At 39.9% G+C, this 22,786-nt stretch overlaps 1 long non-coding RNA gene across 1 annotated transcript; it reads left to right on the top strand.

Moving 5' to 3' along the window:
- The first annotated feature begins 15,165 nt into the window (after positions 1–15,165).
- Positions 15,166–17,540, top strand: LOC110204347 (uncharacterized). The gene is made up of 3 exons (XR_002323287.2): positions 15,166–15,267; positions 16,651–16,792; positions 17,269–17,540. It is a non-coding gene; the product is annotated as an uncharacterized LOC110204347 (long non-coding RNA).
- Positions 17,541–22,786: the final 5,246 nt, after the last annotated feature.

Below are 22,786 nucleotides of genomic sequence, written 5' to 3'. Positions count from 1 at the left end.
TGGAAATCTTCTATTTCGTTGAATATCCACCTCCTCCCTTGAAAAATGATGCTCATTTTTGCTAGGTAATTGATCCTTGGCTGCATTCCAAGCTCCTTTGCCTTATGGAATATCATGTTCCATGCCCTGCAGTCTTTTAATGTAGAAGCTGCAAGGTCCTGTGTAATCCTGACTGTGGTTCCATGATATTTAAATTCTTTCTTTCTGGCTGTTTGCAGCACCTTCTCTTTCATCCAGTAATTTTGGAATTTTGCTATTATATTTCTTGCATTGTCAATTTGGGATCTTTCAGGTGGTGATCAGTGGATTCTTCCTATGGTTATTTTCCCTTCTGGTTCTAGGACTTCTGGGCAGTTTTCCTTTATGATTTCCTGAAAGATACTGTCCAGGCTCTTTTTTTCATCATGATTTTCAGGTAGTCCAATAATTTTAAATTGTCTCTCCTGAGTTGATTTTCCAGGTCGGTTGTTTTACTGATGAGGTATTTTACATTTTCATCGATTTTTTCATTTTTTTGTTTCTGTTTGACTGATTCTTGCTCTCTCATAGAGACATTAGTTTCCATTTCTCCAATTCTAGCTTTAAGAGATTGTTCTCTTCTGTTAGTTTTTGTACTTCCTTCTTCAACTGGCCAATTGTGTTTTTTAGGGACTTGTTTTCTTCAGTGTACTCTTCTGTTAGTTTTTGTTCTTCCTTCTTCATTGGCCAATTGTGTTTTTTAGGGAGTTGTTTTCTTCAGTGTATTTTTTTTTCCAACTGGCCAATTGTATTTTTGAAGGACTCTTTTACCTCTCTCATTTGACTATTAAAATCCTTCTTGAACTCTTCTAAGAAGGCTTTTTGGGCTTCAGACCAGTTCATATTCCCTTTTGTTGTTGCAGATGTGGGTTTGTTGACAATGTTGTCCTCTTCAGAATTTCTGTCTTGATCTTCACTCTTCTCATAATATGAATCTATGGTATGTTTCTTTTTACTCATAGTGTTTCTTTGTTCCCTGGCCTTTAAAGAGCTTGAGCTCTCCTGCTGGGGCACAGAGGGTACTAACCCAAGCTTCTTGTGTTGGGAGCCTAGGTCTTGGTCACTGGCTTTGCGTGCTGGGGCCTCTTATGCTGGGAATTGGAGGCTATAGGGTTCTGGCAGCTTACCTGGTGTTGGGCTGGAATCAGCAAGGCTGGAACTTTCAGGCAATTCTAGGTTGCCTGCTTTTCCATTCCTTTGACTGTCTTCTGCTCCTTTTAGATGGCTGTTGCAGGATGTTTATCTGACTGGGGCCCCCTGCAGTGTTGTCTCCCTCATTTCTGCTAATGCAGGGGGAGATGCCTTTGCGGTGGATTGCCGAGACTCCTGGTGGTTTTCTGAGCTGGTTTCCACCGGTCCCCCCCCCCCAGCCCTCAGGAGACACTCGGAGGTCCAGGTGTTGATGTTTGACTGCTCTACCACCTGGGCTTCAGGATCTCTTCACAATTGGGGGCTTCAGGGCTCCTACAGCTCACCTGGTGTTGGGCTAGAATCAGCAAGGTCGGGGCTTTAGGAAGCCTTTAGGTTGTTTTCTTCACCTCCATTCAGATGAATGCTGCAGGGTACTTATCCGCCTGGGGCCCCTTTTTTCTGAGGCACTGGGAGACCCATTTGCTGGGCTACTGCATTGCTGTTCCTTGTCTTTCTTCTAGTTCAGGTTTTCCAGGGGTTTTTTTGGGGGGTGATATTTTCTGGGTTTTCAGAGGTTGATAGGGGAGAGTGTGAGCGACTACCTTTTCACTCTGCCATCTTGGCTCCCTAGAGGATTTTCCCACACCTAAGTGTGCATATCCCAATTTTCCCACATCTTCTCCAACATTTATCATTTTCCTGTTTTGTCATGTTGGCCAATCTGATAGGTGTGATGTGGTACCTCAGAGTTTTTTGATTTGCATTTGTCTAATCAATAATGATTTAGAGCATTTTTTCATATGAGTATAGATGGCTTTAATTTCTTATCTGAGAACTGTCTCTTCATATCCTTTGACCTTTTATCAGTTGGGGAATGACTTGTATTCTTATACATTTGTCTTAATTCTCTATATTTTAGAAATGAGGCCCTTATCAGAGAGACTGGTTGTAAAAATTCTTCCCCAATTTTCTACCTTCCTTCTAATCTTAGTTGCATTGGCTTTGTTTGTGCAAAAACTTTACAATTTAATGTAATCAAAATTATCCATTTTTCTTTTCATAATGTTCTCTATCTCCGTTTGGTCATGAATTCTTCTGTTCTCCATAATCTGACATGTAAACTATTCCTTGCTGTCCCAGTTTGCTTACAGTATCAGCCTTTATATCGAAATCAAGAGCCCATTTTGACTTTATTTTGGTATATGGTGTGAGATTTGGTCTATGCCTAGTTTGTGCCATACTCTTTTCTAGTTTTCCCAGCAGTTTTTTTTTTCAAAGAGTGGGTTCTATCCCAGAAGCTGGGGTCTTTGGGTTTTCAAATAATAGATTACTATAGTCATTGACTATCGTATCTTGCATGTTTAAGCTATTCCACTGATCCACCACTCTATTTCTTAGCCAGTACTAAGCAGTTTTGATGATTGCTGCTTTATACTACAATTTAACATCTGGAATTGCTAAGCCACCTTCCCCTGCATTTCTTTTCATTAGTTCCTTTGATATTCTGGACCTTTTGTTTTTCCAAATGAATCTTCTTATTATTTTTTCTAACTCTATAAAATAATTTTTTGGTAGTTTGATTGGTATGGCACTGAATAAGTAAATTAGCTTAGGTAGAGTTGTCGTTTTTATTATATTAGCTCAGCCTACCCATGAGCACCTGATATTTTCCAAGTATTTAGATCTGATTTTTTTTTGTGAAAAGTGTTTTGTAATTGTGTTCATAGAGTTCCTGGGTTTGTTTTGGGAGGTAGACTCCTAAATATTTTATAATGTCTACAGTAAGTTTAAATGGAAATTCTCTTTCTATCTCTTGCTGTTGGGCTTTGTTGGTAATATATAAAAATGCCAACTGGTGATTTATGTGTGTTTATTTTGTAGCCTGCAACTTTGCTAAAGTTGTTTATTATTTCAAGTAGTTTTTACTTAATCTCTAGGATTCTCTAAGTATATCATCATGTCATCTGCAAAGAGTTATAGCTTTGTGTGTTTTTTGTCTATTCTAATAACTTCAATTTTTTTTCTCTTATTGCTAAAGCTAACATTTCCATACAATATTGATAATAGTGGTGATAATGGACATCCTTGTTTCACCCCCGATCTTATCAGAAATGCTTCTAGCTTGTTGCCATTACGTATAATGCTTGCTGAAGGTTTTAGATAGATGTTGTTTATTATTTTAAGGAAGACTCCATCTATACTTATGTTTTCTAGTGTTTTTAATAGGAATGGATGTTGTATTTTGCCAAAAGCTTTTTCTGCACCTATTGAGATGATCATGTAGTTTTGTTGTTTGTTGATGATATGCTCAATTATGCTGATAGTTTTCCTAATATTGAACCAACCCTATATTCCTGGTATAAATCCTACCTGGTCATAGTGTTTATTCTTGTGATAAGTTGCTATATCTATTTGATATATTGGTGTACAATTTTCTTTCTCTGTTTTGACTCTTCCTGGTTTAGGTATCAGCCCAATATTTGTATCATAAAAAGAATTGGTAAGACTCCTTCTTCAGCTATTTTCCCAAATAGTCTGCATAGCATTGGAATTAATTGTTGTTGAAATGTTTGATAGAATTTGCATATAAATCCATGTGCCCCTGGAGATTTTTTCCTAGGGAGTTCATCAATGGCTTGTTCAATATTTTTTCTGAGATGGGGTTATTTAAATATTTTACTTACTCTTCTGTTACTCTGGGCAATTTATGTTTTTGTAAATACGTATCCATTTTTCTAAGATTGTCAAATTTGTTGGCATATAGTTGGGCAAAATAATTCCTAATTATTGTTTTAATTTCCTCTTCCTTGGTGGTAGCTTCACCCTTTTCATTCTTGATACTAGTAATTTAGGTTTCTTTTTCCTTTTTTTTTTAAATTACGTTAACCAAAGGTTTATCTATTTTATTGATTTTTCATAAAGCTAGCTCTTACTTGTATTTATTACTCCAATAGTTTTCTTAATTTCAATTTTATTAATTTTCCTTTGGTTTTCAATATTTCTAATTTAGTGTTTAGTTGAGGATTTTTAAGTTGTTCTTTTTCTAGTTTTTTTAGTTGTGTGTCCAACTCACTGATCTCCTCTTTTTGTATTTTATTTATGTAAGCATTTAGAGATATAAAACTTCCCCTAAGAACTTCTTTTGCTGCATCCCATAAGTTTTGGTATGTTGTCTCATTATTGTCATTCTCTTGATTGAAGTTATTGATTGTTTCTATGATTTGTTGTTTGACCCATTCATTTTTTAGGATAAGATTATTTAGTTTCCAATTATTTTTTAGTCTGTCTTTCCATGCCCCTTCATTACATATAATTTTTATTGCATCATGATCTGAAAAGTATTCCTTTAGTATTTCTGCCTTTCTGCATTGGGTTGTGAGGTTTTTATGGCCTAATACATGGTCAATTTTTGTGTATGTGCCACGCACCACCGAGAAAAGTATATTTCTTTCTATACTTAATTTAATCCCGAGGTCCATTATACATAAATTTTCTAATGTTCTATTCACCTCCTTAACTTCTTTCTTGTTTATTTTGTGGTAAGATTTATCTAGTTCAGAGAGGGGAAGGTTGAGGTCCCCCACTAGTGTAGTTTTGCTGTGTATTTCTTCCTGTAATTCCCTGAATTTCTCCACTAAGAATTTGGATGCTATACCATTTGGTGCATATATGTTTAGTAATGTTATTACTTTATTGCTATGGTGCCTTTTAGCAGGATGTAGTTTCCTTCCTCATCTCTTTCAATAAGATCTATTTTTGCTTTTGCTTTATCTAAGATCAGGATTGCTACCGCTGCTTTTTTTACTTCAGCTGAAGTACAATATATTCTGCTCCAGACTTTTACCTTTACCCTGTATGTGTCACTCTTTTTCACATGTGTTTCCTGTGAACAATATATGTAAGATTATGGTTTTTACTCTATTCTGCTATCTGTTTCTGTTTTATGGGAGAGTTCATCTCATTCACATTCACAGTTATGATTACTATCTGTGTCTTTTTCTCCATCCTTTCCCCCCCTCTTTATGCTTTTCTTCTTTCTCCTTCTCCCCCCTCACTAGCGTTTTGCTTTTGACCACTGCCTCCTTCAGTCCCTCCTCCCTTCTATTAGCCCTTTCCCTTTTCTTCCTCTTTACCCTTACTGCTTCTTCCCTCCCTTTTATTCCCCCTCCCTTTTCTTTCCCCTTTTCTCTCCTACTGCTACAGGGCAAGTTAGATTTCTATACCTAACTGATTATGTTATTACCTTCTTGAGCCCAATCTGATGAGAGCAAGGTTCAAACAATGCTCACCCCCCTCCCTTTCTTCCCTCTGCTCTAATAGGTTTTTGTGTCTTCTCCTCTAATGTAATTTACCCTTGTCTGCCTCCTCCTTACTCAGTACATTTTCTTAGATCAGACTAATTCACTTACTTGGATCCATTTAACCCACTTGATTAGATTATTTTTTATCATTACATCAAAGTCCACTTATATCCAGCCCCTTTATGTATACTCCTTTAACATGGAATAATAACAATACAGTTCTCAAGAGTTGCAAGTGTCATCTTCTCTTGTAGGGATGTAGACAGTTTGTCATTATTCACAACATATTGCATCTTTCTGTCCCATTTACCTTTTTATGTCTCTCCTGAGTCTTGTACTTGAAGATCAAATTTTTTCTTGGGCTCTGGTCTTTTCATTAGGGAGGTTTGGAAGTCCCCTACTTCATTGAATATCTATCTCCTCACTTGAAATATCATGCTCATTTTTGCTTGGTAGTTGATCCTTGGCTGCAATCCAAGCTCCTTTGCCTTGCAGAATATCATGTTCCGCACCCTACAATCTTTTAATGTAGAAGCTGCAAGGTTCTGTGTAATCCTGACTGTGGTTCCATGATATCTAAATTGTATTTTTTCCAGCTGCTTGCAGTATTTTCTCTTTCATCTGGTAATTTTGGAATTTAGCTATTATATTTCTTGGGGTTTCAATTTGGTTTCTCTTTCAGGCGGTGAGCGTTGGATTCTTTCCATGGTGATTTTACCTTCTTGTTGCAGGACTTCAGTGCAGTTTTCCTTTATGTTTTCTTGAAAGATACTGTCCAGACTCTTTTTTTCATAATGATTTTCAAGTAGTCCAATAATTTTTAGGTTGTTTCTTCTGGATCGATTTTCCAGGTCCGTTGTTTTACCAATGAGGTATTGTATGTTTTCATCTAATTTTTCATTGCTTCGTTTCTGTTTGACTTATTTTTTCTGTTTCATAGAGTCATCAGTTTCCATTTGTCCAATTCTAATTTTTAACAGATTGTTTTCTTCTATTAGTTTTTTTTACTTCCTTCTCCAATTGGCCAATTCTATATTTAAGGGATTTGTTTTCTTCAGTGTACTTCTTTTCCCAATTGGCCAATTGTATTTTTTAAGGACTCTTCTACCTCTCTCACTTGACTTTTAAAACCCTGCTTGAACTCTTCTAAGAAGGCTTTTTGGGCTTCAGACCAGTTCATAGTCCCTTTTGGTGTTGCTGATGTGGGTTTGTTGACAATGTTGTCCTCTTCAGAATTTCTGTCTTGATCTTCACTCTTCTCATAATATGAATCTATATTTTACTCATAGTGTTTCTTTATCCCTTGGCTTTTAAAGAGATTGAGCTCTCCTTCTGGGAATCAGATGGCACAGACCCAAGCTACTTGTGTTGGGAGCCTAGGTCTTGGTCACTGGGTTTGTGTGCTGGGGCCTCTTATGTTGGCAACTGTAGGCTGTAGGGTTCTGGCAGCTTACCTGGTGTTGGGCTGGACACAGCAAGGCTGGAACTGTCAGGAAATTCCAGGTTGCCTGCTTTTCCTTCCCTTTAGCTTTCTTCAGCTCGTTTTAGATGGGTGTTGCAGAGGGTTTATCTGCCTGAGGCCCCTTGCAATGCTCCCTCTCTTATATCTGCTGAGGTACTGAGAGTCTCCTTTGCTGTAGGATGCTGAGGCACCTGGTGGTTTTCTGAGCTGATTTCCACCAGTTCCCCCACCCTCCCTGAGGCACTCAGAGGTTGAGGTGTTGGTGTTTGCCTACTCTACCACCTGGGCTTCAGGATCTCCTCCTGCTTGTCACCTGGGGACTGTAGGGTTCTGACAGCTTACTTGGTGTTGGGCGGGAACCAGCAAGGCTGGAACTTTAGTAGGACTCTAGGTTGCTTTCTTTAGTTGCTTTCAGATGAATACTGTAGGGTGCTTACCCACCTAGGGCCCTTTGTAGTGCTGCTTCCCTTACTTTTGCTGAGACAGTGGGAGACTGGTTTGCTGTAGAATGCCAAGTCACCAGGATCTCCTCCTGGTGTGCTAAAGTGAGGCTGGGCTACTTCTCTGCTGTTCCCTGTCTTTCTTCTGCTTCAGCTGTTCCAGGGTTTTTTCTGGGGTGATATTTTCTGGGTTTTCAGAGATTGATGGGGGTGGGTGGCAGCAACTACCTTTTTACTCTGACATCTTGGCCCTGGAAGTGGAAGTCCTGAGCTGATTTTCAAAATCCTGTCTGAGCTCTTCCATGGCCTGAGATCAAATCATATTTTTTCTTGGAAGCTTGAATGTAAGATCTTTGACTTTGTTGTCTTCTGCTGAGCATGTGTTATGCTCCTCTGGAGCATAGTTACTGGTTTCATTTTAATTGTTCTATTCTCAGTACCTAAGAGAAGAACTTCCTGCAGTAGGTACCTGGTACCTACCATTCTGTCATTGTATTTTAGTTTGAATTGAATAAAATTAAACTTGATCAATGAACTAAGCCAGAAACTCCTTAGCCACCATACACACTGTGCCCTCCCCCTTCCAATGTAAGAATGACCAATGTCCTCTTCTCTTCTCTCTAGGAGTTATTTTGAGTCGTGGAGAGAGGTGGAAACAACACCGCAGATTTACCCTGATGACCCTAAGGAACTTTGGGATGGGGAAGAGAAGCGTTGAAGAGCGAGTTCAAGAAGAAGCCCAATGCCTGGTGGAGGAGCTCAGGAAAACAAAGGGTTTTTTCAGTTCTTTCCTCCTGGGCACGTGGCGTCTAACTGCTCACCCATTCCCAGTCCTAAATGCTATTTGCTTTGGGAATCAGTGTAAAAGTCTCTGCCTTCATCTACTTACCAGATAATAACTCTGCCGGGTCAGAAAACTCCCTTCTTGTTTCTCGTGCTCAGGCATTAGAAGCTCATTTAGCCTCCCTATAAGTAAAGACATTGTCCAGGAGAATAACATTCATTAGCCTTTAAAGAACTAAGCACCCTATCTAAGTATGATGCCCATATCCCATCTGATTGGAAACATTTCTATTAAAGTTGCTTTTTCCCCCTTTTGGTAACTTGTCTCCACATTAGGTCAGCCCACTGATCCCACCTTCATCCTTAGCTGTGTGTCATGCAATGTGATCTGCTCCATCCTCTTCCGTGACCGATTCAAGTACGATGATGAGAAATTTCTCTATCTGATGAACTTGTTAAATGAAAACTTCCACCTCTTTAAGAAACCATGGACACAGGTAAGGCCAGAGCTCTCTTCTTATTCTGTGGTTGTTTGCTGAGTTTCAGCAACAAGATCAATATACCATAGCCTCTCATCTCTTAGTAAATGTCCCAACACCCATGAGAACACACCACACACATTCACACACACATGTCACTCAAGGACAATAACATCACGCAGTATCTTTGGCTCTCAAATAAGATATTAGGTAGATATTCTGTTCCTAGTTGGCACCTGCACTAGTTGTAGATCATTAAAATTGAAGTTATATGGAGAAGTGTTTAATTGGGGCCTGGGGTATCTCTTCACAGATGTGACCAAGTAAAATAGTTATCAAAAAAGAACCTGCCCAGGATATCCAGGAGAGAATAGGAAGGGCAAGCCACTTAGATCAGTAGCCTACACTGATTCTTGTAGTGATCTGGCTCGGCCTCTACAATGGATGGACATGTAGGATGAAAACCTTCATCCACTGAAGCCAGAACTGAAGATCCTCATCCAGCTGAAAAACAAGCTTTCTTTTCCCTTGCCTATGTTGTTGCACTTACAGTCTGGAATAGGTACTCTAGCTAAACCTTCTCTGGTAGAATGTAAGACTACTTTATTGTTGTCTATATCACCATAGCCTACCACAGGACTTGGTTCATAGTGAGTACTGAAAAAATGCTCGATGCATTTCATTAACTTAAGGTGAATTTAATGCAATTAATTGGATACCTTGATGTTGCTTTTTCTTCTTTTTTTATGTTGGTCATTCCAAGGAAAGTAGGTTTCCTCTTAACTCAAATATGAGCTTCTTTTGAACAACGACATAATATGATGCCATCTGGTCCCCTCAGTGGGTAGAGCAGCACCAGATAGATTCGTTTTGAGATATGTGTCAACTTAGGGGTATATTTGAGAAGATTCATGGCACTCTTGGGATTTATGCAGAGCAGCTCACTACTCCCAAGTGTCTAAGAAGGCTATTCCTTTGATGGCTCCTTGGATTGAGGGATCACAAGATCAGAAGATTTAGAGACAGAAAGGAATTCAATGAATAGAGGGCTAGAATTTGAGGCAGGAAGAACAGTTGTATGACCCTTGGAAAGTCACTTCAATGGGGAATACAATGGACAGAGTACCAGGCCTAAAATCAGGAAGACATCTTTATGAGTTAAAATTTGGCCTCAAAGTAGCTGTATGATCCTAGGCAAGTCACCTAACCCTGTATGTCTCTGTAAAATGAGCTGGAGGAGGCAATGATAAAGCACTCCAATATCTTTGCCAAGAAAATCCCAAATGGGGTCACAGAGCCAAATACGACTGAAACAACTGAACAACTACAGCAAAGACAGAATAATCAATTTGTTCAATAACAAAAACACTGGAAGGACAAATACCATGCAAATGTAAGCTAACAGTGCAAGGAGCCACGATGATTTCAGAGGAAGCACAATGAACCATGCTGCCCACCTTATGAGAGAGAAGGGAATGGACTCAAGATGTAGAGTGGGACATACATTTTTGGCTATTGCCAAGGTGGGTTTTGCTTGATTACGTGTATTTGTTTCTACGGTTTTGCTTTTCTTTTTTGTTTGTACCAATGTTCAGTGGAGATGAGAGAGAAAATACTTCTGTCAATGAAAAATTTAATTAAATTTGAAAAAGAAATGCAATGCTTTGAATAAGATACAACAATTTATAATTAGAGATTTTAAATAGTTTCTTCATGACAATAAACTCACACGTGTTTGTTTGGGTGCGGGGTAGGTGTATGTCGCTCTACAACTTTTTACCAGCATTCAGAGCATACCTCCCTGGAGAACACAAAAGAATTTTAAAAATTAATGAGGAACTTAAAGATTTCATTTTGGAAAGAGTGAAGGAGCATCAGAAGGTACTGGACCCCAACAACCCTCAGGACTACATTGACTACTACCTCTCCAAAATGCAGCAGGTAAGATGCATGGGGAAGCACCTTACTTGTTGAGTAAGACTGATATTCCAAGGATTCTTACAGGCCACAAGCACAGGAAGGGGCATCAGAGAGAACCCCAAAGTGCCCACATCCCCCAAGGACACCATTGGCTTTCTAGTAACTGGTCTTTGGTCTGCCCATATCCCTGATCTGAAGTCTGTATGGAAAATGAGATTGGAAGAGTTCTGCTTTTCTGGGTGATGAGCTGGTGATCTGGACTTTCCTGTTTGGAAGGGGATATTGTATTGGAGAGTGATAATAGGAATCGACTAATAAACATTTACCAAGCAACTACTATATGCCAGGCACTCTGCTAAGTGCCAAAGACAGAAAAGAGGCAAAAAAGAACCCCTGCCCTCAAAGAGTTCACAATCTTATGAGGGAGAGTATATGTAAGCAAATGTATACAAAGTAAGCTCTAAACAGGAGAAATGGGATGCAGAGCAGGGCTTGGAGTCAAAAAGACTTGAGTTTGAAACCAAATTCAGACACTTCTTAGCTGTGTAATCCTGGGGAAGTCATATTCCTCATTTGTAAAATGGGGATAATAGCATTTATCTCCCAGAATGGTCATTAAGATAATGTTGCTAAAGGACGTGGTGAACTTTAAAACATTGTATAAATACTAGCTATAATCTCAAAATCTAGCTATAATTTTCTCTCATAAAATCACTCAAAATCAAGATCTTTCTTGATTGTCCAAGTAAGTCATGAGAATTCAGGGCTGGAGGTGGGGAGGAGAGAGTAAATGTGTTCTCTCCCCCAACACCATCATGGCAGTGTCATGAACTCTTTCCTCTCTGTATTCACATCATAACCACCTTAGTTCAGATCACCAGCATCTCTTACCCAGACAGTGACAATTCTCTCCTACCAGCTCTCCAAGCATCCAGACCCTCAATCCATTCTTCACAAATCTGCCAAGTTAACATGCATAAAGTGCAAGACTCTCTGGGTTATTCCCATGATAGGAAGCTTCAGGGCTCCTAAGACAAAACACTAACTCATGTATTTGGCATTTAAAGCCCTTCACAATTTGGCTGCAGCCTCTCTTTCCAGGCTGGTTACACATTCTTCCCTCTCACAGCCTCCCTCTGTGCCCCAGCCAAGCTGCCCTGCTTGCTCTTCTTTGTACACAATATTCCATCTTTTGCCTCTTTACCTTTATACAGTCTGGCCCCCCTACCTGGAATGCTCTCACTCTCTTTCCTCAACACTTAGCAGCCCTAATATCCGTTCACACTCAGCTGCTGCCTCTTTCAAGCAGCTTCTCTTATTCTTCCTGTTGTTAATATCCCACCCCCAAATCTCTGTGTATGTATTTTCCATGGATCCCATGTGTACTTATATTTATATGTATTGTATTCCTTCAGTAGAATCGAGACTCCCAGAGGGTAGGGGCTGTCTTAGTTTTATCCTTTGCTTTTGTATCGCCATTACCTGGCATTCTGCTTGGCACAGAAAATACATTTTATACTTCCTTGTTGATTGACTGATTTCATATACTGACAAAAATGTTAAACACTACAGAACCAGGCGTACATCATTGAACTGTTCACTAGAGACTTTCTTTCAGGTTGAAATGAAGGTATCCTTAAGAACTTTTTAACACCCTCCCTCCATATATTGCCACTCTGTTTCTATTGCCTCTGCAATTTTCAGTTTTTTTTCCAGGGACCCTGGGCCAATGGGAGATTTTTTAAAAATAGTGTCAAGCTGACATACAAGCATGAGAGTATTGATTCCATTGCTTTATCTTTTCTCATTAATTTATTTACTTTATGCTTGTCTGGTTTGAAGTTTTGCAGGTCAAATAATTGACTCATGTTGAGTTTCTGTTTTTTAGGAAATGCCTGAAACCCACCCTTTTTTCTTGAAGTCTGTCTTCTTTTATCAAATATTTATTTTCTCCCACCCAATGAAAAAAGACAAATAATAGGCTTCTTAACAAACAAGCATAATGAAGAAAAATACATTTCTATATTGGCCTTGTCCCAAAATGTGTCCCTTTCTACATACTAGTCCATGAATTCTCTCTCAGAAGGCAGGTACCATTCTTCATCACTAGTACTCTGTGCTCATGTTTGCTAGTTGAATTGACATGAGTTCATAAATCTTTCAAAATTGTTCATTTTTACAAGACTGATGGCTATAAGTCCATCTTATTTTGTTCAGGATGAAGCTTGTATTTGCAGGATTACTTATTTAGTACTATAACTCAATCTGCTTTGATTTTAATATCATTGTTTCACCTCTGTAGGCCTCAAGTTCTTTTTCTTTAAAATGAATGTGCTTGGCCAGTTGATCTCCAAGATGCGTCCTAGCTATAAATCCTAGGAGCTTGCGTATTTCATAGAATTTCATAGAATCTGTGGGTTGGAAGGAGTCTTAGCAGCCACTTAATTTTTAAGGCTGTCCCAGAAAAGCGTTAGAATTCCTGTGCTTCCTCATTTCCCAGAAGACAGAACTCACAAGTCATTTGAAGTTTCAGAGACACATTTAATCTCCACACAAGGGGATAATGTCCAAGATGTAATACATTTCTTCATTAAGTAATAAATTCCCCATGTAAGGAAATCTTCAACCTGGGGCTGGCTGACAATTTAAGGGAGTTTTGGAAAAGGAAACTTCTGATCAGTTACAGATTGGCTGGTTGAATTTCCGGTCTCCCTACAAAATTTGAAATTCTGTATTCTCCTGCCCGAAGACTTTTCTCTCAGTTCCCTGTTCTGAAAATCTGAAATCCCTTCTTCTTTTTGTTTCTTTTAAACTAAAATGCTGTCCTGCTTTGTAGTAAAAGTATCTGTATGCAAGGTCTCTTAGCAGGTTATCAACTTTTTGAGGGGAATTACTTTATCAGGACCTCACCATGCCACATATATCATAGATAATAAATAGAGAGCTGAAAGGATCCAGGTGTCTCCTGTTACATATGAGGAAAGTGAGGCCCAGAAAAATTAAGTGACTTTCCCATGGACACAGACCCCTTAGCTGAGAATAAAGTTTAATTCAGATCTTCCTGATTCAAAGCCTAGTGCTCTATTCACTATGTCATATTTCTGGACGGGAAGAAGGTTGCCTGGGAAAAGTACGCCTATGGATGGGTAAGGGAAACCTAAGAGCATTAGGAAGGTTCTTCTCTCTTAGAGTGGGGAAATGAAGGTGGGGGAGGACTCCTAAGAGAAACTTTAAGAACTTCACATGGTTACTAATGGCTTTTCCTGCTGTCTCTCATTACTTAATGTATTTTGTATCTCTGCTTTAGGAGAAAGATAATGCTCAGACTGAATTTGACTTGGAAAATGTAAAAATGACAGGAGTAGATTTATTTAGCGCAGGAACAGAGACAAGCAGTAGCACCCTACGATATGGCCTGCTGCTCATTCTGAAATATCCTGAGGTCCAAGGTAAGTGCAAGAACTGCCATGCTTTCAGACCAGGCTTGCTTTCCCATTCCTGCAGCTTGCCCAGGAGCTCGTCTCTCCTTTCCACCTATTGGATTTGCATGACTTCCTCACAGATCAGCAACAGGTCAGACAGTAGCATATTGAAGAAAACAGGACCCCTGAACAAGACCTGTTAGTTATTTAAACATGTGGAGGTCTGTCATGAGGAATTCAATTCACTTTAAAGAACACATATAAAGCTCCCACTGTGCACCCTCAGTTCTACCATAGGTAGAACTTACATATTGACAAATGGAGACTTCATGTAAGGAAAGACTTACCAATTATTAAAATTCTCCAGAAGTCCATTCAGCTGCGCAGGAAATAGTGAGTTCTTGCTTACTAGAGATTCTCAAGCAAAGGCTGGTTGACCCTTTGTTCAGTCCATTAGAGTCAGGATTCCTGTTCAGCTATGGATGGCCCTAGGTGAAAACATGTCACCGTAATGCTGAGATTCTATGCCTTAGCAGCTCAGGGTATTGAGACAGGAGCTGAGATACAGAGCTGGTGAATGGTTTAAATCAAGATGATAATGCCATCACCAGCACTAACAAATTCAAATGATGGCATCGACTTTTTTGACAATAAGAGCTGGCATAATAAACATAAAGAATGTGAGGGTTACAAATAACTTGACATGTAATTTCATTTGATGTCTGCTAAGGGAGGTACAGTTTTTATCTCCATTTTAGAAATCATAGGATAATAGAGTTAGAGGGGTAGGGAACCTTAGAAGACAGATAATTTATGATCCTCATTTTTCAGATAAGCAAAATGAGGCTTTCACAGATTTAATGACTTACCTGAATTTACACAGGTAGTGTCTAAAGAGAAATGTAAACACAATTCTTTCTGAGTCCTACCCAGTAAATCATGGAAGTTTATGGTATTGCTGTTACAGAAGCCTTTGTATCCTTGACTGAGTAGCAGAAGGACACTGAGCTCATCTGAGAATCATCTCAGGTCCTAACATCAGGCAGATATTGCAAACAGGCTCAGTTGAGAATTCCCAGGAGAGTGGAACATTGAGTGGTGATTTGTATTTTTGTGTCTGCAGCAAAAATTCTTGAGGAAATTGAATGTATGATTGGACACAATCGACTTCCTTCCATAAGGGACAGACAAGATATGCAATACATGGGTGCTGTGGTGCATGAAGTGCAAAGATTCATTGACCTCGTACCTCTCAACATACCCCATGCAGTGAACCGAGACATTCATTTCCAACAATATATCCACCCCAAAGTCAGTAGTCTTGGGAGAATGGGATCTTAAACACTATTTATTCCAATGATCTCATCATGGACATGAGAAAATGGAGTCCCATTGTCATGATCTCACTTAAAGTTCTCCTTGAGGCAGTGCGTTATTACATACAGCTTACTCGCATGTGGTGCTAAATGAAGAATAAGAGAAAAGTGTGCCCTTATCTCTGTTCTTCCTGCTTCTCATTCACTACAGTAATGCTCTGGAAAGAAAATGTACAGGGAACGTAACAGGGTGAGGTTGCTCAAGAGAAATGTTTTTGTCCTTTTCTCTTACTAGGCAGTGAAGCAGAATGTATACATACTATTCTCTGTTCCATTGTGTAGATAGAGACATTGATTTTCAGGTGTAATGGCTTCCCTAAGATCATTTCAGTGTTGGAGCTGAGACTAGAACCTAGGTCTTTAGACTCTAAAATGCTGCTTTCTGGGGTTGCTAAATAAACAGTGAATGAATTAAATTGAATTAGATTGAAGTTTCCTAGCAATGGCTGAGCAAAACTATTCTCCCTGAAAGGAAAGTGAAGGCAGCATCACACCTAATTTCACATTTAATGTACCCCACTGAGGCATTGTTCAGTTCAAATCATGAAGGCTTCAGTAAGAACTTACTATGTGAAAATTGCTAGGCCAAGTGCTACTGAAACAAGGTGACAATAGAAGGGTTTTTGACCATTGAAGACTTTGGCTTGCGCACAAGGTAGCTTTGTTTGGAACCAGAAAAGTCAGCCTAAAGTATTATTTCTTTCCTTCAGACCCAAGCTGTGATTTGATTGGCAAAGTGGCTTCTTGCTGAAGAAATTCCCTCAGAAGGTAGCCTAGTGTGCCCCTAGAGTCTTTAAGCATTGCCTGGGGCACTGGCCATTCACATGTTCTGCCCAGAGTCCCACAGGCAGCAGGTGCACACATGATGTATAGACCAAAGAACTGAGGGCAGGGAGAGCACAAAGAGCTTAGCATCTCAGCCAAGGTTTCCTGTAAGAGGGGTTACCCAAGCCAATCCTTGAAGAAAGCTGGGGAATCTAAAAGGCTGAAGTGAGCAAGGAGTGGCTTCCAGGTGTGGGACATGGTCACTATAAAGGCATGAAGACCACAGAGGGGGCCTTGTGGATGGGGAACAGCAGCTGGACTAGTTCAGCTGGAGCCCCAAGGAAGGCTTGATGGGGACAATAATGGGGACATCACTCTGGAAAGCTAGACTGGGGCCTAAGCAGATTCTTAATGGTGTGACATCTCATGCACATGCAAAGAAGTATGCATTTTGTACTAGAGAACATAGTGAGTCTCTGAAGATTTTTGGAACTAGAATACAAAGCATATTCATAATGACACCTGACTCTCCTCTGGAATTTCTTCCCTTTAGGGCACAACAATATTCCCACTGCTCACCCCAGTCTTGCATGACAAGAAAGAGTTTCCCAAGGCTGACCAGTTTGACCCACAGCACTTCCTGGATAAGAATGGGAAATTCAAGAAAAGTGACCACTTCCTGCCTTTTTCTGCTGGCAAAAAGAAACCCTTCTCATCTCTACCTCTCACTCTAAAAGGGGAATCCCATTCTCCCTCCCACTCTCCTCTGGCTGAGCCTCCTCCTGGCAGTTCTTCTGAAGACACATAGCCCACTCTGACATGACATACACTGTCTTTTCTAGTATTCCCATGACCTGGCTTTTTCTCAGAGCCCTGAATAGATGAGCTGAGCCTCTTGCCTGGCTCACCTGCCCTCTAACTCCATTCCAAGATCCACTACACAAGGGGTTACTGTGAGAAGAATGTTGTGAAGAAGGAATTCCTTCCTTCTCCTTATGGCCATTAATGGTTGAATTATAACTAATAATAATAGTTCTCACCTTTTCTGCCCATCTACATATTTCTCGTTTACTCCTTTTCCCATTATTGTGCTGGAACAGCAAGTCTCTTTTACTCTGGCTGACTGTGATATTCCATGAAGATTACCAAGCATAATTCCGTTTCTTTCTAGGAAAACGGTCTTGTGCTGGAGAGGGCCTGGCGAAGATGGAGGTGTTTTTGTTCCTTACCACCATTCTACAGAACTTCACTCTCAAACCAGTTGGAGATCCAAATGAAATTAGAATAAAGCCCAATTATGTTGGATTCTCCAAACTTCCACCATGTTACCAACTGTGCTTTCTTCCTCACTGAGAAGAACACAAAGTTGATTTGGTGAATTAGCAAGCTGGTTCATCTTCTGTACTGAATACTCTCATGTGTTTTTCTGGAATCCCTTTGAGGGAAAGAAAAATTCCCACATCTTGATTAAAATGAGTTTCAAATTTCAGAGACATGACAGCGTTGTTGAGTATCTTCAATGTCATTAGGTGATAGGGCTGCATTACAGACATTAAAATGCAACCCTTGCACCAATATGTCCAGGCAAATCCTCAATTCTAGATTTAGGCTGTGGAGGAAGTTCTGTAAAACATCTCCCTCCAAACCATATGTTTTTGTACTTTTCTTTTCATGTTTCCTTCCAGATGATCCTATTTTTTATTATATAGCTCTTGTTTGTGAATTTGGGGTAGAATGAACAGGGCTATGTTGCTAACAACTCCAGACATGCAAATTTGTGTTTTTAGTTCCATACACTGAGGCTTCATGACTTCAAAGACAATGTGGTAACAGGGAAGGATTCCTGGCTTTGGGGGCAGAGGACCCGAGATCAATCCTGCCCCTATTGATAACAACTTGTGTGGCCTTGGGCAAGTCGCTTCACCATTTGTTCTCACATGAGATTCTTCATCTCTACAATGAATGGGTTGGATTACATAGGCTCAGAATTCCCTAATGAGTCTCCATCTATGATACTTTGATCAGTGGGGTGAGTCCATTCATCAGTGCTTTAGGTCCTTACTCCATTTCTCATTTCACTTTCCTCCTTTCAGCACTGAGCCAGTTCCAACTCAACTTGCTCTCCACTTTCAAATCCCACATCCCTTTGTCCTATGGGACATGCACTACTTTACTGAAAACTAGCAAGAAATTATTCCTACCACTTGCCTTCTCTGTTATTATAACCTTGCAAGTGAACACAGATCTCTGCCCCAACTGACTACCCTCTCCCTTCAGTATCTATTCTAAGATTACTCTTCTTTACTGGGGCCTCTCCTTTCATCTCACTCCTTCCCTCTCACCATAACACTGAACTTAATACATCACTAAGAAAATTGAGATTATGTATTGCTAATTTATTCTTTTCTAAAATTCTTTATTCTTAGTCATCTCTCCACCATCACACACACTTTCTTTCTTTTGTTCTAATATGGTAGAGGAACTGGAAAGAAAAAAAAAGAAGGTAGCATCTCTTTTTCTAACCACTCACCCCACTACTTTGGCCCTTGCTCTCACCTCCCCCTCTCCCTGCTGAGAGGTTTCAACCTCTAACCTCCCCTGTCTTTCCCTAATTTTCAATTTTCTTAAATCCATTGATTCCTATCCTATTGCTTACTGTAAAATGTACTTCTCCCTCATCCTTAAAACAAAACTAAACAAAAATGTCATTCCAGAGATTCCTGGCTGACTCTTACTGCCTATATTTACTCAGTACTTTTGTAACTTTGAAAAGACAAAGTATGCCTTTTTGAACATCTGCTGAGTCAACAACAGGTTTGCTTCCACTTTTGGAGGCTTAGGGTATCTGAGTCCTGCATGACTGGCTTTTCATCTTAGAGGCACAAGAGTGCTGAGTCACACATGGCCAGCAGCAAAGCCACCTGGGAATCCTTCTATATGCTCTGTTCAGTCTCAATTATATTGCCTTCATCTCTCTTTCTTCCTTTCCATGGCCAAACTCCTAGAAAAACTATCTACCTATTGGCCACTTTTTCACCTCTTTATGACCTCTTTTGGGCTTTTCCTGGGCAAGATCGAGGAGCAGTCTGCCATTTCCTTCTCCAGCTTATTTAACAGATGAGGAACTGAGTCAAACAGGGTTAAGTGACTTGCCCAGGGTCACACAGTTAGTAAGTGTCTGAAGCCAGATTTAAACTCAGAAGGAGTCTTCCTGATTCCAAGCCCAGTCATCTGTACAACTATATACCTAGGTACAAAGGTAAATAACAGTGAGTAATCAGAAGGGACCATACAAGGATACAGTATTTACAGGTCTCACCTGTAGCCCCCAAGAAGCTGTAGTATGTGCTATGGCCAAATCCTGCTAAAACCATCTTGGCTGACCAGCTAAAGCAAGTTGAGGGTAAGTGACAGGCCTGAAACCCATTTGTGACTTAGGGGATGTCAACCCAATGCATATAAAGACTTCCCCTTGTGGAATGAGTGGATGAAAACAATTTGTTCCAATGGCCATGAAGGCAGCTGGATCTTAGTCAGACATCAAAGCTGCCAAGGCCATTTAATATATCCTGGCCATCACCAGTCTTCCTGACTTTTATCTTGCCCCCAAACTTTTGCTGAAAGAGAGAGTGAAGCTGACACCTTCACTTAAATACAATTCATGAACAAGTCTTGTCTCTGTCTCTGTTTGTCTCTCCCTCTCTTTCTATTCCTTTTCATAGTCAAGCTTCTAGAAAGACTATCTCCCCATTGGCCTCTTTCTAACCTTTGTGTGACGTCATTTGAACTTTTCTTGGCAAAGATACTGGAGGGATCTGCCATGTCCTTCTCTAGCTCATTTAAGAGATGAGCAACTAAGATAAATAGGGTTAGATGACTTGCCCAGGGTCACATGGCTAGCAAATGTCTGAGGCCAGATTTGAACTCAGAAAGAATGTTTCTGATTCCAAACCCAGTGATCCGTGAACTGTACCACCTGAGTACAAAGATCAATAACAGTGAGTAATCAGAAGGGATTATACAAGATTATACTAGGGATTATACAGTATTTACACCTCTCACATATAGCCCCAAGAAGCTGTAGCATGTACAATGGCCAAATCCTGGTAAAACTATGTCAGCAGAGCAGCTAAGTTGAGGGTAACTGAGAGGTGTCAAAGTCATTTCTGATTTAGGGGGATGTCTACACATAAAAAGACATCCCCCAGTCAAATGGGTGGATGAGAACAATTTTTTTCCAATGGCCATGAAGGTGGCTGGACCTTATCAGACATCAAAGATGCCAAGGCCATCCAATGCATCCTGGCCAATCACCAGTCTTCCTGACTTTTGTCTTGCCACTGGACTTTGGTGACTCTGGAAGAGTGCTTGAAGCTGACAACTTCATCTAAACACAATTCATGAATAAGTCAAGACATCACCCTTTCATGTCATTGGTCCCCTTCACTCCAAAATGTCACTGATCCTCTTCCAAAAGGAAGGATGAACAACACTTTACATGCTAAAAGGGAAAGATGATACAAGTCTCTCCTCAAACTTCTGATGTCCTCAGGGGTCAGAGAGGCTGTTAAACAAATAATGGGCTTGCAAGTGTTTTCATTATGTATTGATGACCACCAAAGAAGAAAGGAAAAGGAGGGAAACAGGAATACACTAGGGGAAAAAAGGGGGAGACTGATTGGGGATGCTTTACCTCATGTAACCGAAGCAGACAGACAGAAGGTTTTGTATAAATGAGGAAAGATTTTGGATTTCTGGACTATGATTTAAACTTGAAGAATGATGAACTCCTGGTTTGGGGATAACATTGAGCTCACATGGACTGGTAAGACAGTATATTCCTGAAGCCTTTGAAATCTCTTTAAAAAGGCTTTAAACTGAAAAGGAAGATGGAGAAAGAAAACTACCTAAGCAATTTTTATGTATATTTTTATTACACAGTGTAGCTGCAGTGTGGGAAGAATAGTAGCCAAAAGCACCTTGAAAATGACAAGAGGACAAGTCTTTGGAAGGATCCCACAATAAAACCCATGGCCTCAGATCTCTAAAAACATATTCACAAAGTATGTGAAGCAAGCAAGGAGAACTTTAGATTCTCCTGCAATGCGAAGAATTTGATCTTCTTGATATCATCAAGACATGATGAGCTGAGATCCATGGATGGAATAAGAGTATATAATATTCAAAAGGAAAAGGATGAAGGACAGATAAAGGGACAGGGGAGGGAGAGCAGCAGCATGTAAGGAAATCCCAAAGAAGGGGAAAAATAAAGGGAAAACCATAGGAAAGAAGATCAACAGAGGGGAAAATAGAAACTATATTGTCATTGGAGGTACCTAGTTGGAAAGAGGACACAACAAAGGAGTATGGGAAGAGGAGGTATGAGATAATAGTGATCAGAGACTTCAAAATTTGGACATCTGCTGGGATATCCTGTCTGTCTCTCTCCCTCTTTTCTCCCCTCTTTCTCTCTTTGTCTCTGTCCCTCTCATTGTCTTTCGAGCTCTCTGCCTCTGTGTCTGTCTGTCTTTCTCTCTCCTTCTTTCAAGGTAGCTAGGTGACATAGTGGATGGAGTGCCAGGCTGGGACTTAGAAAGACCTTAGTTCAAATATAGCTTCTGACATTTACAAGCTGTGTGACTCTGGGCAATTTACTCAATTTCAGATTGACTCACTTTCCTCCTTTATAAAATAGGGATAATAATAGCATCTAACTGTCAGGATTGTTTTTGTGAAGATCAAAAGAGCTAATAATTGTAAAGCACTTAGCATAGTGCCTGGAACATAGTAAGTTCTATAAAAATGGTAGTTATCTCTCTGCGTCCTCTTTCTCTCTTTGTTCTATCTCTCTGCTCTGATTGTGTCTCTCTGTCTTTCTTTTTTTAAATTTCTTATTTTGCTAGGCAATGGGGTTAAGTGACTTGCCCAAGGTCATGCAGCTGGTAAATGTTATGTGTCTGAGACTGGATTTGAGCTCAGCTCCTTCTGACTCCAAGGCTGGAGCTCTATCCACCACACTACCTAGCTGCCTCTCTCTTTCTTTCTCTGTATCTCTACCTCCTTATCTCATGTCTTTGTCTACTTGACTCTCTGTGTCTTCTCTTTCTGTCTCTGACACTCAGTCTCTGTCTCTCCTCCTCAAAACATAGCTCATAATATTCTGACTTCCCTAAAAAACCGACTTACCTAAAAAAAAATCATGTTTCAAAAAGTAAAATGTCAATTGTCATGAAAGATAAATTGATTACTGGGATGGACATTAAAGGACCATTTGAGAGTTGACTTTGGCATCTTAGAATTTGTGACAGAGGAGAAGGAGCTGATTATAGGTTAACAGAGAACTGAGATTAGGGGGAGAACAGATTCCATAGCCTTTAGAGAAAAGATAACTCCCTCCTTTGAACTTAAATCCTATAGGAGCACTCAGTCTAAGAGGGATGGAAATCTCTCAGCATTAAACTATGTAGAAAAAAGAAAAGAAAAACAAAATGAGTGAGGAAGATTAGAGAGGATAGGAACACACATATATGTATGTATGTATGTATGTATGTATGTATAGATGCATGTATATACACAAACCAGACAACTCCCCCCATCTACAGAACTGCTTTGAATGCTACCTAATGATCAGGCTAATGAGCTAAGGTGTCTTTGTCCTTTCTTATCCCTTTGTTCCTTGGGGATGCTAT

Source organism: Phascolarctos cinereus, unplaced genomic scaffold (genome assembly GCF_003287225.1).
Source record: "Phascolarctos cinereus isolate Bilbo 61053 unplaced genomic scaffold, phaCin_HiC Scaffold_279;HRSCAF=877, whole genome shotgun sequence".
NCBI classification, from domain to species: domain Eukaryota; kingdom Metazoa; phylum Chordata; class Mammalia; order Diprotodontia; family Phascolarctidae; genus Phascolarctos; species Phascolarctos cinereus.
This window is presented reverse-complemented; position numbering and strand designations above follow the sequence as displayed.